Source organism: Lissotriton helveticus, chromosome 2_1, assembly GCF_964261635.1.
Source record: "Lissotriton helveticus chromosome 2_1, aLisHel1.1, whole genome shotgun sequence".
Classification (NCBI taxonomy): Eukaryota; Metazoa; Chordata; class Amphibia; order Caudata; family Salamandridae; genus Lissotriton; species Lissotriton helveticus.
The window spans coordinates 1,660,714,546-1,660,729,176 of NC_136059.1; positions in this window are offsets into that span (position 1 = coordinate 1,660,714,546).

The window sequence follows — 14,631 nt, forward strand, 5'->3', positions numbered from 1 at the left end:
GACGTTTGTGCTGAGGTTGATGGTGTTTCCTTTGGTCCCTGTGGCTGAGTTCTTTGTTGATCTCTTCGTGTTGATGTCTCACTTCCTGTGGACGAGGAATCAGTTTGTGAATTTTGTCCTCTATCAAACCTTCTTTTAGCATAGACCTCCGCCCATGAATAAACTTCCTCAAGTTTGTAGTCGAGGGTATCTCTTTGTTTGCGCACACACGCTCTAAAAACATTGGTCAACTGTTGAGACCTCAAGTAAAAACTGATCCATATAAGATCTGGAAAGGCACATTACCATGTCTGAATTGTAGCAATTGTGCGAATATCAGGAAGGGCAACCAGTTATCTACCCCAGAATTCAAAATTAACATCAGTCTTCGAGTAAATGGTACATGTGACTCTACGAATGTAATTTATATTTTAACTTGTCCATGCAAATTGCATTATGTTGGTCATACAGAGCGTAAATTGAAGACTCGTTTAAATGAGCATAAGAGTAACATCCGTACAAAACAATTGAAATCAACAGTCGCTGTACATTTTGTGGAAGCAGGTCATGAACTCAGTGATTTGAAAGCCTGTATCTTAGAAAATGTGGAGAAACATGATGGAATAAATAACAAAGTTCAGCTTCTCAAAAGAGAAAATCATTGGATATATCGTCTTCGGACCCTTAAACCGTTAGGGCTCAATGAAAGGGTGGAATTTCAATGTTACCTGTAAAATGATTATTTGAATTCTGCATATACTTCACGCATGGGAGCTCTGATGTTTATTGTGTAATATGTCACTTGTATTCATTGCACGAGAGTCTTTTGTATTATCCAACTAGTAGTAGAGTGAGGCTACAGCCTACAAAGTCCAACATGCTTAGCGCTAAATGAGGAGATGCTACTCCTCCCCTTATTTTATTTAACTACCCTCGCCATTCATCGCAGTAACAAGCTGAGTCTCACACGCGGTTGGGAACGGCCGTTAGCTTGAATCAGGTAAGCGTGAACGCTTCAGCAAACTGGAGCATATACTGCTGTACTATCAAGATAAGCGTGTTAACAGCGCGCATTGTATCCATGTTTGAGAGCGAGGTTTTCGACTCATTCACTTGTATAGACGTGTTGTCGAAGCTTAGGGATGTGGCTATTTAAATGTGTAAAGCCTAGCAGTGTAAAAGTGAATACAGCGTCAAAACGCCATTACGCAACCAGGTACTGTGTAACTAAATCTGTTATTTATACACGCTCCCTATTGAGTTGAGACATTGTGTAGAATGGTAGACACCGCTTTGATATGCGCTAAGAGCTTTAACGATCGAATTGCATTTAAACATGAGACCCAATAGCAATGTATGTAACAGGTTACAACCTTTTTGTTTTTAACAACTGCGTATTAGGACATGTTGAATTAATTGCATGGCACTATGTTAGTGCATATAGTTTTGTGAACTGCGATAGACCTGTTGGTAATGATTATCATTTAAAATTTACAGATCCCTTGACAAAGGCGCGGGGCTGCGCCGAAATGCTTTGGGAGGCCATTGAAGGCCATGTATTTGGCGATTAAAATGTGCATAAACTGCAGAAAGTTACTCATGAAGATATTATATGTGAAGTAACATTAAGATATCTGGATAACTTATGAACAAATAATAAAGAAACGACTCAACACGAATATATTTGTTCAAATACTTTATTGAAAAACGGTTGCTGATGCAACATACACTGGTGCCCAGGTATACGAGTTGATTATAGAACTTGTAAATCTCTTTAAGTACTCATCACACCCTTGAGTGGAGGGTGAACCCGGAGCACAGTAAACGTGTGGACATTTTTGAATAACTTTAGCTGTGCTCGAATCATTCGATTTTTTTGAAATATAAACATCTCATAATAACAGAAAAAAGCAACTACTACACTAAGAGAATAGAAACAGCACAAGATTCCACTAAACAGCTGTTTCAGGTAGTTTCCAAACTGGCAGCGCCAGCGGAGAACTCCTCTAACTGGGCTTCCCAATCACTCTGCGATTCGCTAGCCAGCTATTTTCAGGACAAGGTGGGGCAAATCTACTCCAACTTCACGGCCCCCCCGGAGAGTGAGAATCAGTTGGCGAATAATGGCAAGTGTGGAGACAGCCCCAACTATGGAATTCAGGCCAGTTTCAGAGGAACTGATCTCGGATCTGGCTATTGTGGTCAAGCCAGGCTCTCCGTCTGATCCTTGCCCCTCTTCAGTCCGGAATTTGATCCCAGACCTAATAGTTTCCAACCTAGCGAGTATCTGTAACTCTATGTTTCTTACAGGAATCTATCCCTCAATATGGAAAATGGACAGTATTTTGCCACTATTGAAAAAAAGACAATCTTGACCCAGGAGAGACCAAAAATGATCGCCCTATAGCGTGGCTCCCTTTTCCAGCTAAACGTATTGAAAAGGTTATGAATACTCAGCTGGCGCAATTTATTGAAGAAAATAAGCTGTTAGATGACACACAGTTTGGCTTTAGGAAAGGTCATAGCACGGAAAATGCTCTCATTAAAGCATTGGATGAAATTAGGCTTGTCCTTGATAGAGAAGGTGCCGCAGCACTGGTGCTACTGGATCTATCTGCAGCATTTGACATGGTTGATCATGCCACGTTGATCAACCGTGTCTCTGCCATTGGCATGGGTCACAAGGCTAAAGCCCTTCTGTCTTCTTTTTTATATAATCGTACCCAGCCAGTTAAGCTGGGTGACTTCAATTCAACAGTTTTTTCACTCCCATGTGGTGTTCCACAGGGATCTTCCCTAAGTCCAACTTTATTCAACATATATGTAACAGATTGATTTATGGACTATCTGCTATGCTGACTGTATTTGTATTATTCATTTTCCTGCTTGTTGTGGCACGTATATTGCATGTTAGAGCACGTTAGTTAAAATAATATTTTTAACTGGTTTGTGTCTTTGTCAGATCATATTGTGGACAGGTAGAAGAGTGCGAGCGAAAGGGTGTGTCTTGCAACTGTGAGTCCTGAGAGATTCAGGAGTGTTGTGTTCTGGGGTGTCTAATCACTTGTTTCTCTGTGAGTGAGTAGGAAGGCAAGTGAGACACCATAGCTAGTCTGTCCTAGGCTCATGGGTATAAGGTGGTAAGATTACTCAGTGAGGTACCATAATCCTACGCATAGTTCTGTTCTTGGGCAGAATCCCTGCAATAAACAGTTGGGCCCTGGGGCCTGCCTGGTGCACAGTTAAGCCAAAGCCATCGCTGACTCCTCCGTCGTGATCCTTTCATCCAGTTGGGTGTGAGCTCCGGCCAACAGGGTTCACGTTGGGCTATCCTGAGTGTAGGAAGCTGGCTCTATATATACTTTACCAAAGTGAGGTATAGTATGCACAGAGTCCAGAGGAACCCCAAAGGTATGCAGATGTAAAAGTAGATAGCACCTTACTCTCTATTTTTGGTAGTGTGGGTGAGCAGCAGAGGGTAGTGGTAAGCATTTGGTGTACACACTCAATTAGCAAATGATATCACACACTCAAAGACTGAACTTCAGACCAATTGGTTTTGTATAAGAAGATTCTTTTAGATATTATATTTCCTAGAACCAAGCAAACCTGGCACAGGTAAGTGTTAAGTACTTTGCAGTAATAACACAGTTTGTATTGCAGTTGCATATATACTTTTGGTTTGATTACAGCAGAACTACTAGTAATGCAATTCTTTGAAATATTGTACCTATACTTTGTATTGGCTTTTCAGTAGAATATCAAATAGATTACTTTACTGATTAATTTTCTTACACAGTGCAGTAAACTTGGATTCTGCACTGGGACATTTCCTGTAAACAGGTAAGTAAAAGCGTTTTGGTTATTTTGTTACAGTTTTGGAAACTTTTATAGATTTTTGAACTCCACACTTAGAAACTTTTCACAGAAAAACAGTCAATGTTATCCTATGGAGGAAAATAGGGATATCGGTTCAAAGGTAAGTATTCGGAAGTGGGAGTTGGTATTCTGATGGTAGGCTCAGGGGTTTCCCAGGGTCAAGGATGCACTCTTGTTACACCCTCATCTGCAATAGGGCGGCCGGGAGCAAAGTGCTGAGACCCAATGTTATCCAACAGGGGATAGAGGGCCTCCGGTTGGTGGCTGCTTACGAGCAGGCAATAAGGTTGTGGGAGCTCCTGGTGTTAGGGTCAGGGTAAAGGGGGATCCAGTTTAGCATACAAAGTGCACCCTCAGCGGCGCAGGGGTGGCTGGGTGCAGGGTGCTGTTTTGGCGTTGGGTGCCCAGTTGTTTTCAATTGGGATATTCGGTTTTTATTTTTAGCTGCAGGATTTGTCCAGAAAGGCTCCCGGGAGGAACCAACAGCTGGGCAGGTAAGTTGGAGGGCTCTGGGATGTAGGTGTACCTCTGGTTCTTTTCTCCAGGATGCAGAGCGGCTGGATGCAGAGGCGTCTTTTGAGGTCGGATTTCACCTTACTCGGCCACTCGTATTTGGGGGGTTCTCCGTACAAAAGCTGCAGGCGACATTGGGGAGTCCAGGAGGGGTCAACCCATGGTGGATTCAGACTCTGGAGCACTGGGGGACCTCACTGGGACCAGTGGGCCACTTGAACTCGGGCCATAGGCATCGGGTGCAGTGGTGATTCCAGGCGTCTGGTTTCTTTGTCTTCAGCAGGCTCGTAGTCTTTCTTGGCTGTTTCTTTTGAACAGAGCTGCTGTTCGCAGGAGATCCGGTCTTTGTTGAAGGCAGTCAGCCCTCCCAGGGTTCTGGAGGTTGCTGACTGCAGGACAGGGCGACTTCTGGTGCAGGATCTCTGGAAACTGCAGACGGGCCGGTAGGGCTGGGGCCAAGTCAGTTGTTCTCTGAAGTCTCCTCTGCTGGGGATCTTCTTTTATCCTTCTTCTTCATAGGTTGCGGGAATTTGAATTTTTGGTTAAGGACTGCCCCATAAATTCCGGGCCTGATTCACAGAATGAACTTAAGACAAAATCCCAAACTTACTACTATTTTGGTATTCACAGAATGCACTAACTACTTCTGGTATTCACAGAATGCACTTACTACTTTTGGCATTCACAGAATAAACGTACTACTTTTGGCAGTCACAAAATGAACTTACTACTTTTGGTATTGACAGAACGGACTTACGACTACTAACTTTACATCCGCACCCGGGCCAGAATTTCCGCTTCCGGGCCGGAATTTCCGGCTCTGCGTCGGAATTTCCGATTCCGGGCAGAATTTCTGATTCCGGGCCGGTATTTCTGATTCCGGGCTGGAAGATACGAACTGTGGACGCTGATCATTTTAGCCAAGGATAAACACCAGTCCAAGTGCCTTCCATCCCCTACCATGGATCAGCTGACACACTGCAGCCAATCCTACCCCTGCAGCATGTATAAATGCAGAGCAGACACACACAAACCCTTTCAAGATGTCACTGAATGTGTTTGTTGCACTGCCCCTTGCCGTGTGATAAAACTACTTGAGGAGGAGGAGGAGAGCAGAGAGGATCTTCAGACTAAGGATCAACCTATTTGGAATGTCCAGCCAAGATGTAAGGGCCAGGTACTGTTTCCCTCCAGACGTCATCTTGCATATGGTATGTGAGTGGGAGCAGGAACTTGACTCTGTGACCAGCTGCTCACATGCAATACCAGCATATCTCAAGATCCTTTCTGCTCTCCATTTCTTTTCCACTGGGTCTTTCCAAAGGGTCTCCAGTGACCATGTGGGCATTTCCCAGGCGAGCCAGTCGCGTGCCTGCATCAGGTACTGAGAGGCATCACTGCTAGAGCCCACAACAACATACAAATGCCACATACACTGGCCATGAGACAAAGGGCAGCAAGAGATTTCTATCTCCTTGCACAATTCCCATGTGTGCTGGGTGCAATTGATTATACCCATGTGGCCCTTCAGCCACCCCGCCACATTACACACATCTTCGGCAACAGACACCAATGGTATTCCATCAATGTGCAAAGCTGTCTGTGATGCCAGTGGGAGGTTCATTAATGTGCATGCAGTGTTCTCAGGCAGTACCCATGACAGCTTCATATTCTGCATGTCACCTCTTGCCCAGCGGATGGCTCCTAGAGAATTTGGCAATATGTGGCTACTGGGTATGTACCAAGCACTAAAAATTAGAGATATGTGTCATTGAAATGTCTGAATGCCCCCCAATATTAACCATTGTACAATAAGAATCATGGCCCAACAGACACTGCATGTACTAAAGTATAGATCAGGGGTCTCCAACCGGTCGATCGCGAGCTACAGGTAGCTCGCCATCAGCCTACCAGTAGCTCGCGGTCCGATGCCCACTTTAGTACTCTATCACTGTCATTATGTCTTTTTTAGGCCTTTTTGGCCTCGTCTGTTCTTGTCGGTGTTTCTTCCGGTATCACACTGCTGCTATTGGCTAATAAGTTAGCAGGGGCGGGGAGAAGTGGGTGATGTCGACCTGGCAGAAGCAGGGTTAGTTTGCAGCTCTACGGGAACCTGCAATGCACAATTTGTACATCGCTTTGGAATTGGGGCTGGCTGCGTGATTCCAGCAATCAAATGGAGACTCACTCAGCCCTGCTGCAGCCTCCTTAATACCACGTGGGCTGTCACAGCATGAGCATCATGGAGCAGTAACCCCCCATGAATCAGAGGGGCGGTGCTTTACCTTTTATTTCTGGCAAGGCACGCCTGCCCAACCCCCATGACCACGCAGGGTGTCTGGACAATGTTGATAATAGCTTAAATTTGCCATTCCTGGTGCCAGCCGCTGCTAGGCTCAAGTAGCACCTTTTAACTATGTAGAAGACAGAGGAGGTCATGCTCTTTGGTGCCGGATGTACTATGCATCGGAAAATGTGTGTTTTATTTCTGGGGCCAGCCCACCCCAAGCACTAGCAGACAATGATTGCCACCAGTAAAAACAGGAGGAGCACTGACCTGAGACTTCCTGCGGGGGTTGGAGGGTGCATAGGGCACACTGTCACCCCAGATTGCATAGAGAGGGCCCTCTCCTGACAGGCCTGCATGTTGGAGAGGCTGGGGCACACACCTGTTGTTTAATCACGCTGTTCCCAGCCGCGCTGAGCTGTCTTTAAAAAGACTGCTGCTGCTGCCGTTAAAAAGACTCCTTTGCAGCCACGGTAGAATAGCATTGCAGGCAGCATGCAGTCCTTGCACTCTGCTGAGCCCCAGGGTCAGTCAAGAGAGAAATCTGCATTTTTGCCCAGTATGACGCCAGCAGCAGAGCACCAGCATTGACTGAGGCCACAGCGCGACGAGGGATGCCTGCAGGCAGCAGTGTCCTTGACATAATGCCTCTCCACCTGCAGGTCATGCCCCCCTCAGAGAGAGCGCCTCTGCCCCTGTTGTACGTGTAATGCCAGCAGATTAGCACCGCAACCACCAGCAGTAAGACCAATTTATAGTAAGTCATCTACAATAAATAATCATCTGGGTGCACTTTGTGGAGAGCCAAATAAGTAAGTCATATGCTTAGTTTATAACTTGAGTCTTAAGTAGTTTAAAAAACCTTGGTGCAGCTTACATGTGTAATCGTTTTTGATTTATGATTGGCCTGAGGTCGCTGTGTAGTATTGCATAGAGGGGCGTCTGTATCTGTATAATTTAAACAACAAGAGAGTAAAGTATGCATCTCACCCTTAATTTATCCTATTTTTAAAAAAAAAAGGAAAATAGAGCGTGACGCCTTCTACTAATGTCCATAAGATCATGCATTTTCTTCGGTTAGTTTTTAAGTCTATGACCAAACTGCTTTATTTTGACACTAAATAAAAAATATGCTTTCCTCTTTAAAGGGTGAGCATATAAGTGAAGTTATTTGAACTAATTTTTCGAGGCCTGCTCTGTTTTAAGGTCAGACACTGTGGTTTGTGACCTTCCATTTGAGAAGTTTTATATCTGTTTCAGAAGTTTTCATGTTTCAGAAGTGGGCAATTTGTGATATTTGTTTCCATGGATATTATGCTTAAATGTCATACATAAGCAACCTGAAAACTCGACAGCTGTGAAGTTGTTTCTGGCCACAAACCGGTCCCAGGAACATCATTTTACATTTCTTTTCATTAAAATGTAATGAAATGATGAGAGAAAGGTATAATAACTTCCTGGCTTCGGTTTGTGCCTAGGGACAACTTACAAGAGCTACCTTATTTTAAAAAAAAATCCCTGAAAAACACTGCTTTAATTTAATGAAATAATGGGAGAAATTTAAAATCAAGTTTTAATTTCATGGCACAATGAGCATTTGGCTCAACACCTCACTTTTTTTTTATGTATCCCATTTGAAAAAAGTACCTAACCCCTGCAGTGGCTATATTTTTCTGAGGCCAATGAACAAGGAAAGCTGAAACATGAATCAAACTTAGGTGTATGACCTTCCTTGCACTAGCACATGTTTTAAAATATTGCAAATGAGGACACAAAAGTCATACAAAAATGGTATCCATTAAAAAATGACGTTATTTTATTTCTCCAACATGGAGAAGCATTTCAACGAGTTTTAAAAAAATGAAACAGTCAAGGACTGCCACCGTCCCTTGTGTTATGACAATGCTATATTAATGTACTAAGATGCATGCACATGTAACAGCTTTATATCCTCTTGGGTGAGATTTTGCACAGTGCACACCATGATCTCAAGCATTTCAAGTTACAGTTATGTGTGATAATAAAGTTGTATTGCAGCATTTTTTTTAGAGCTTATTACCCCTTTGTGGGGCACTGAGGTACTTTCATACATGGATAGAAAGCTATGCCATGTAGGGTGTGTGGTTGGTATGGTGTTGTCATTGTCTTGTGATCCTGTGTGGCAGCGTTTCCGTGTAATACGTGATGACCACCAAGGTGCCTTTACTGTGTTATGGGATGGAGCAGTATAGTGGATGACCAGGTATGAGAGACAGACATTCAGTTTATGGCTTTCAACATGCTGGTAGCTTTTCACAGCTCTGCAAGTCCCTATAATTTTATGATTGTAGTGTGCTTAGCTAGTGACTGCAGAGGCCATGATCACACAATCTGTTGAAGTGAGAAGCTGGAATAGGTTTTCTGGTTTCATGTTGTGCATTGCATATACTAAATAGGCAGCTCTTTCTCTGTAGTGGCCCTTTAGTCAATGAAGCTGTGCGTAGGGAGACTCTAGGAACAATTCGCGAGTTGCTCGGCCTTTAGTAGCTCATGTCGGTTTTCACTGATCAGAAGTAGCTCTCACTACAGAAAAGGTTGGAGACCCCTGGTATAGATCATGTCCTGTGCAAATCAAAGAGGGAAATGTAACCAACTGCTCTTTCTTAACTCCTCAGGTGACGCTGGGTATGCACTCTCCCCACATCTCCTCACCCCTTACAGGCGTGCAAACACTGTACCTCAGCGTAGGTACAATAGGGCACACATACGGACCCGAGCCATCATAGAGCGCACTTTTGATCTGTTGAAGTAACTATTCAGATGTCTTGACCATACAGGGGGTGTGCTGCAGAAGTCATGTGCAAGATCATATTAGCCTGTTGTGTTTTGCACAACATTGCTTTAACGCATGGCTTACACATACCACTCGAACCTCAGCTAGCTCTGAATCTAGGAAACCGGGCCATTGCACATAACCGAGGTCAAGGCATGCAAGTCCGTGATCAGCTCGTTGCAACGTTTTTCACATGAGCAACCGGTAGTGTCATGGACAAAGTGTGGTTTGCTGTCTGTTGTCAATGATGAAACTTGGATAGACACAACTGTGTCAATAAATTCCATCCTGAGACGACTTTGCAAGCCACACTAACTGCATGTAAATCACAGCTGCTGACAGTAGTCAAAAGGTGGAACATGCCTCAGGTCATGTGCCCATGTCAGCGACCAGTGTAGTGGATGTCACCAAAAACAACTATTCTCGCAGATGACAAACAATAAATGTCCTGAGAGTCCAGAAAGTACCAGGGAAGGTTGATTTCCGGTTCCGGAGAGGAGACGCGAGCGAGCACTGAACGGCTGCGGCTAGGGCTAAGGCTGAACACGGCTGCAGATACGGCTGCGGGTGCGGCTGAACATTGAACGGCTGAACGGTGGTGAGTGTCCGACCCCGTTGCTGCTGTGGGAGCGTGAGGACTGAACCCGCCACCTTGCTTGGCCCCGATAGTCACGCTGGTGTTGGCGGAAGCTGACCGCCCACGAGGAGTTGCGAACGGAGCCGAGGAAGACGCAAGCGGCTGCTGTGTGGTTCGGTCCCACTGCCTGAATCCGCTGCAGCAGCAGTGGCAGCGGCAAAGGGATTTCGCTCTGCCACTTGGCCCTCACTTGGCCCCATGGCCTTTTCTTTGGCTATTAGTTTTAAGACGTTACCGAAGTTTTCAGAGGAATGAATATAAACTCTTTACGTCTCCCTGAGGAAGCCTCAGTAGTTTATGCGCGTCTACTGGCACAAAGCATCTCCTGACTCTTTCTGCGCCAGTGGCTCACTTGCCTGCCCCCACAGCTGCTCGGGTGGCCACCGGAACAGCGGCCGCCAAGACTTCAAAACTTTAAAACTTCAGGACGCGGAGGGCAGCGGTGGAGGTGTCATTCTTTTGAGTACAGGGTTTTTCTCTGTCGCCTGACTGCTGCAGCTCCTCACGGAGAGATTACCACGGCCAACGCCACCTCGCTGCGGATATCATCGTCCTCTTACGGCCCCCGCTGCGCGGGTGCCGTTTGTCTTGAGGTCTGCGAGGGAGGACTCACCTGAGCCTGGACACTGAGCCCCTGAGCAAACTCGGGACTGTGAAGACCAGCAGCCACAGCGGCTCTGACAAGCCGCAGCTGGTCCTCTTCCCGAGCCCGCCCTTCACTTGGATAAACCGGAGTGGGATTTCACATCCTCCGGTTTTGTTGTTCTCTGTTGCCTAACTGCTGCAGCTCCTCACGGAGAGATTACCGCAGCCAACGCCACCCCGCTGCGGATATCATCGTCCTCTTACGGCCCCCGCTGCGCGGGTGCCGTTTGTCTTGAGTTTGCGAGGGAGGACTCACCTGAGCCTGGACACTGAGCCCCTGAGCAAACTCGGGACTGCGAAGACCAGCAGCCACAGCGGCGCTGACAAGCCGCATCTGGTCCTCTTCCCGAGCCCGCCCCCTCCTACCTATACTTAAACATCTCCCTGAACGCGCACGCGGGACACGCGCGGGATTCAGCCCGGGGCTAAGCCCGGGCAAAGGGCGGGCCCTCTGAGGCTGGAGTAGGCTGGGTTGGGTATACCTTTTAGATCTGTACCCTTAATTACTCTATTGTATCTGCTACATGTGTAAATTCTCTTTTACAGCTGTATTATAACAGGGACGGATTTGAAGTTTATATTTCCTTTAATTTTTTTTTTTTTTTAATTTGCCTTAGTGGGCCGGGATCACTTAGTCTATATACGGTGTTTGTGCTCTCCCAAAGTTGTATGATTGTTGAGATTTAGTTGTTTCAGAAATGACGGCAAAAAAATTAAGATCTGGGCGTGTATTATTGGGCAGGACCTGTTCCAAGACTAAATCTAATCCTTTACGAAACAAGGAAACTCCTGCACTTCTACTTAAGGGAAAAGGTCAATTGTATTGCTTATGGGAGAGGGGAAAGAATAAGGCTCTATTTGGGGGTTTACAACCAGAAGTAACTATCTTTAATAGGGAAAAGGAAGGTCAACCTACACCCAATGGATGTAATGAGCAGGTTGGCACTTTACATTCAGATACACAGGTGTGTAAAACCACTACGGTTGGCCCCATCACACCCCCCAATTTACAGAGGCAACTAAAGTACACTTCAGGTGTTCTAAGTAATAATTCTGTTGGTTCTCCCCATGAAGCCCCTACTAAACCAATTGAGGTGTTAATCCATAGCCCCCCCTTAACAGAGGAAGGCCTAATTGTTTCTCCTGGTTTACCTCTCCCATTGGCCTTTACTGGAAATGATTTTACCCTACCTGACATAGATATAATGCACTATAAAAAACGTACTAACTCTGAATATAAACCAGTCTCGGACCAAATTAATACCCCAAATGTACCAGCATCCCAGGGCCTTCGACTGTTTAGTAGTACTCCATCCACTAATTCACATCTCTCCCTTTCTCAGGTAAATTTTTCATCAAGTCCGGTTCTTAATATGATCAATTCTCAGTCCAATTCCTCTGCTAGGATGGATAAGCCAATTTCTGACTCATTGGTCTCTTTAGAACATCTTCTATCCTCTATTTTATCATTGCTAGAAAAATTTGTCGGGGGTTCAGATTGTGTGTTTGAGACGGTAACACAGATACTTAGGGTATTGTTAAATAGTAGACAAGAGACTGACTCCAGATCACAATACAAGATACCCATAATAGTACCTAATGAAAATCTTGAGAAGTCGTCTGAAAAAGATCTTGGAAGTTCTTCTCAAATTTTAGATTTGGATTCTAATGAACAGAGTAATACATGTCCTGTCAATACTGGTAAGAAAGCAACAGCTTTCTCGGGGAATTCCCCGGAGTATAAAAAAATTAAAAACAGCAGCTCCTAACTGCATTTCTGAACAGGAACAAGAAATTGAAATACTGTCTGACCCTGAAAAAAGGAGTAACAAGGAACTATTTCCTATATTTAAATCTCAAATAAATGAAGAAAAAAAAGAAGATATTTTGGAACCCTCTAACGATGAAAAAAAGGAAGAAACAGGCAAACAAAAAAGTATAGAGGGAAAAAAAGGAAACCTATTCGCAGATATGTAAAAAAGAGGCAGAGGAAAATTAATTTTGAAAAAAATGTAGACACTTCTGTTGAAAAACACCTTTCACTAGAGCGTTCATTAACCTCAATTCAAGTAAACACTATACAAACTAAATCTGACCAAATAACTTTGGTCATTTATTCAACTGGCATAGTGAACACTCTTTGATCTGCTGATGAGAGAAATCCCCTTAACAACCTTCCCTCGGACCTTAACCCTTTAGCTGAGCCTTTCCCCGATATGATGGAAAACAAAAGGTCATCTAATCGATCAAATATTTTTATTTTTATTTATTTTAGCGATTTCTAAAGCGCCTGGTGACCCAAGGGCATCCCCACCGCTATGTAACTTGAATCCCATTGAGAGGGTAGGTAACCGAGGGGTATTATTTGGGGAACAGATGGGTCTTTAGTTTTTTTCGGAATGCAAGGAAGTTGGATTCCAGTCTGAGGGCGCGAGGGAGTGCGTTCCAGGCCTTGGCCGCCTGAACTGAGAATTGACGACCTCCTGTTCGGGCTTTTTTGAATCTGGGGATGTAGACAAGATTCTCATTTTGAGATCGTAGCGATCTGGTTGCAGTATAAGGAGTGATCATTTCACTAAGGATCGCAGGGCCAGATCCGTTGTAGAGCTTGTGTGTGATACACATTGCTTTAAAGTGCACCCTTTGGCGCACAGGCAGCCAATGCAGGGCTTTAAGGGCTGGCTTGGCGGATAACCTGGAGGGGGTGTTGGTAATCATGCGTGCTGCCGCATTCTGTGTCCGCTGGAGTTTCGTGAAGGTAGCCTCTGGGGCTCCCAAATAGACCAGATTACTGTAGTCCAGACGGGACAACACTAGGCCCTGGATGAGGAGCTTTCTGGACATGGGTGGGAGTAAGGGCAGAATTTTACGGGTTTTACGCATTAGCCCAAAGCATGTGCCCGAAGTTTTGGTTGCCTGGGTCTTCATTGTAAGCTGTGGCTCTAGCCATACCCCGAGTGTCTTGATTTCCGATTTGGGGGGGGGGATTTCACCGAATACATCGGGCCATATCGTGGGAGGGATGGTTGTCCATTGTTTGCCGAGTAACATTACCTCTGTCTTAGTCCCGTTCAGTTTCAATGATGATTCGTTCATCCAGTTGTGGATGTTTATGAGGCAGTTGGTAAGATTTTCAGGATGGTCAATCAGCTGGGACAGGGAGACGACTAGTTGGGTGTCGTCAGCGTAACTCACCATTTTGATGTTAAAAGGTGTTACCACGTCCTCGAGGGGGGCCATATAAACGTTAAAAAGCGTCGGGCTTAGGGAGGAGCCCTGGGGGACGCCGCTAGTGAGTGGGAGGGTGGATGAGTGGTGGCTGTCATCCCATACTTGAAAGGTGCGTCCTGTAAGATAGGATTCGATCCATTTGATAGCTGTCCCAGTAAGTCCTGCATTTGTCAATCTACTCAGAAGGACACGGTGGTTGACCGTGTCGAAGGCTGCACTTAGATCCAGGAGGATCACTGCCACTGATCCTCCTGAATCTAGTAAGCCCCTTGCCTCTTCGATCACTGCAAGGAGTGCGGTGTCAGTTCCATGGCCTGGACGAAAACTGGTTTGGGATTGTCGAAGCAGTTTATTTGTTTCGAGGAACTGGGATAATTGGATGTTTACCAATTTCTCGGTGACTTTGCCAATGCCTGGGAGTAGGGATATTGGCCTATAGTTGGACAGGTCTGATGGATCTAGCTGGTCGTTGAAAAAGAAAGCGTCGATTCCGCTTTCCTTGATTTCATCCCTCTATTTGATAAGGATCTTACTATAAATCGATCTGTTCTCCTGAATTGTTTTCGGGAGATCGAAAATTTAAAATTGATCCAAACAAATGATATAGATATAGTTACAATCTTAAAAACTGAGGTTGGGAAAGTCGCA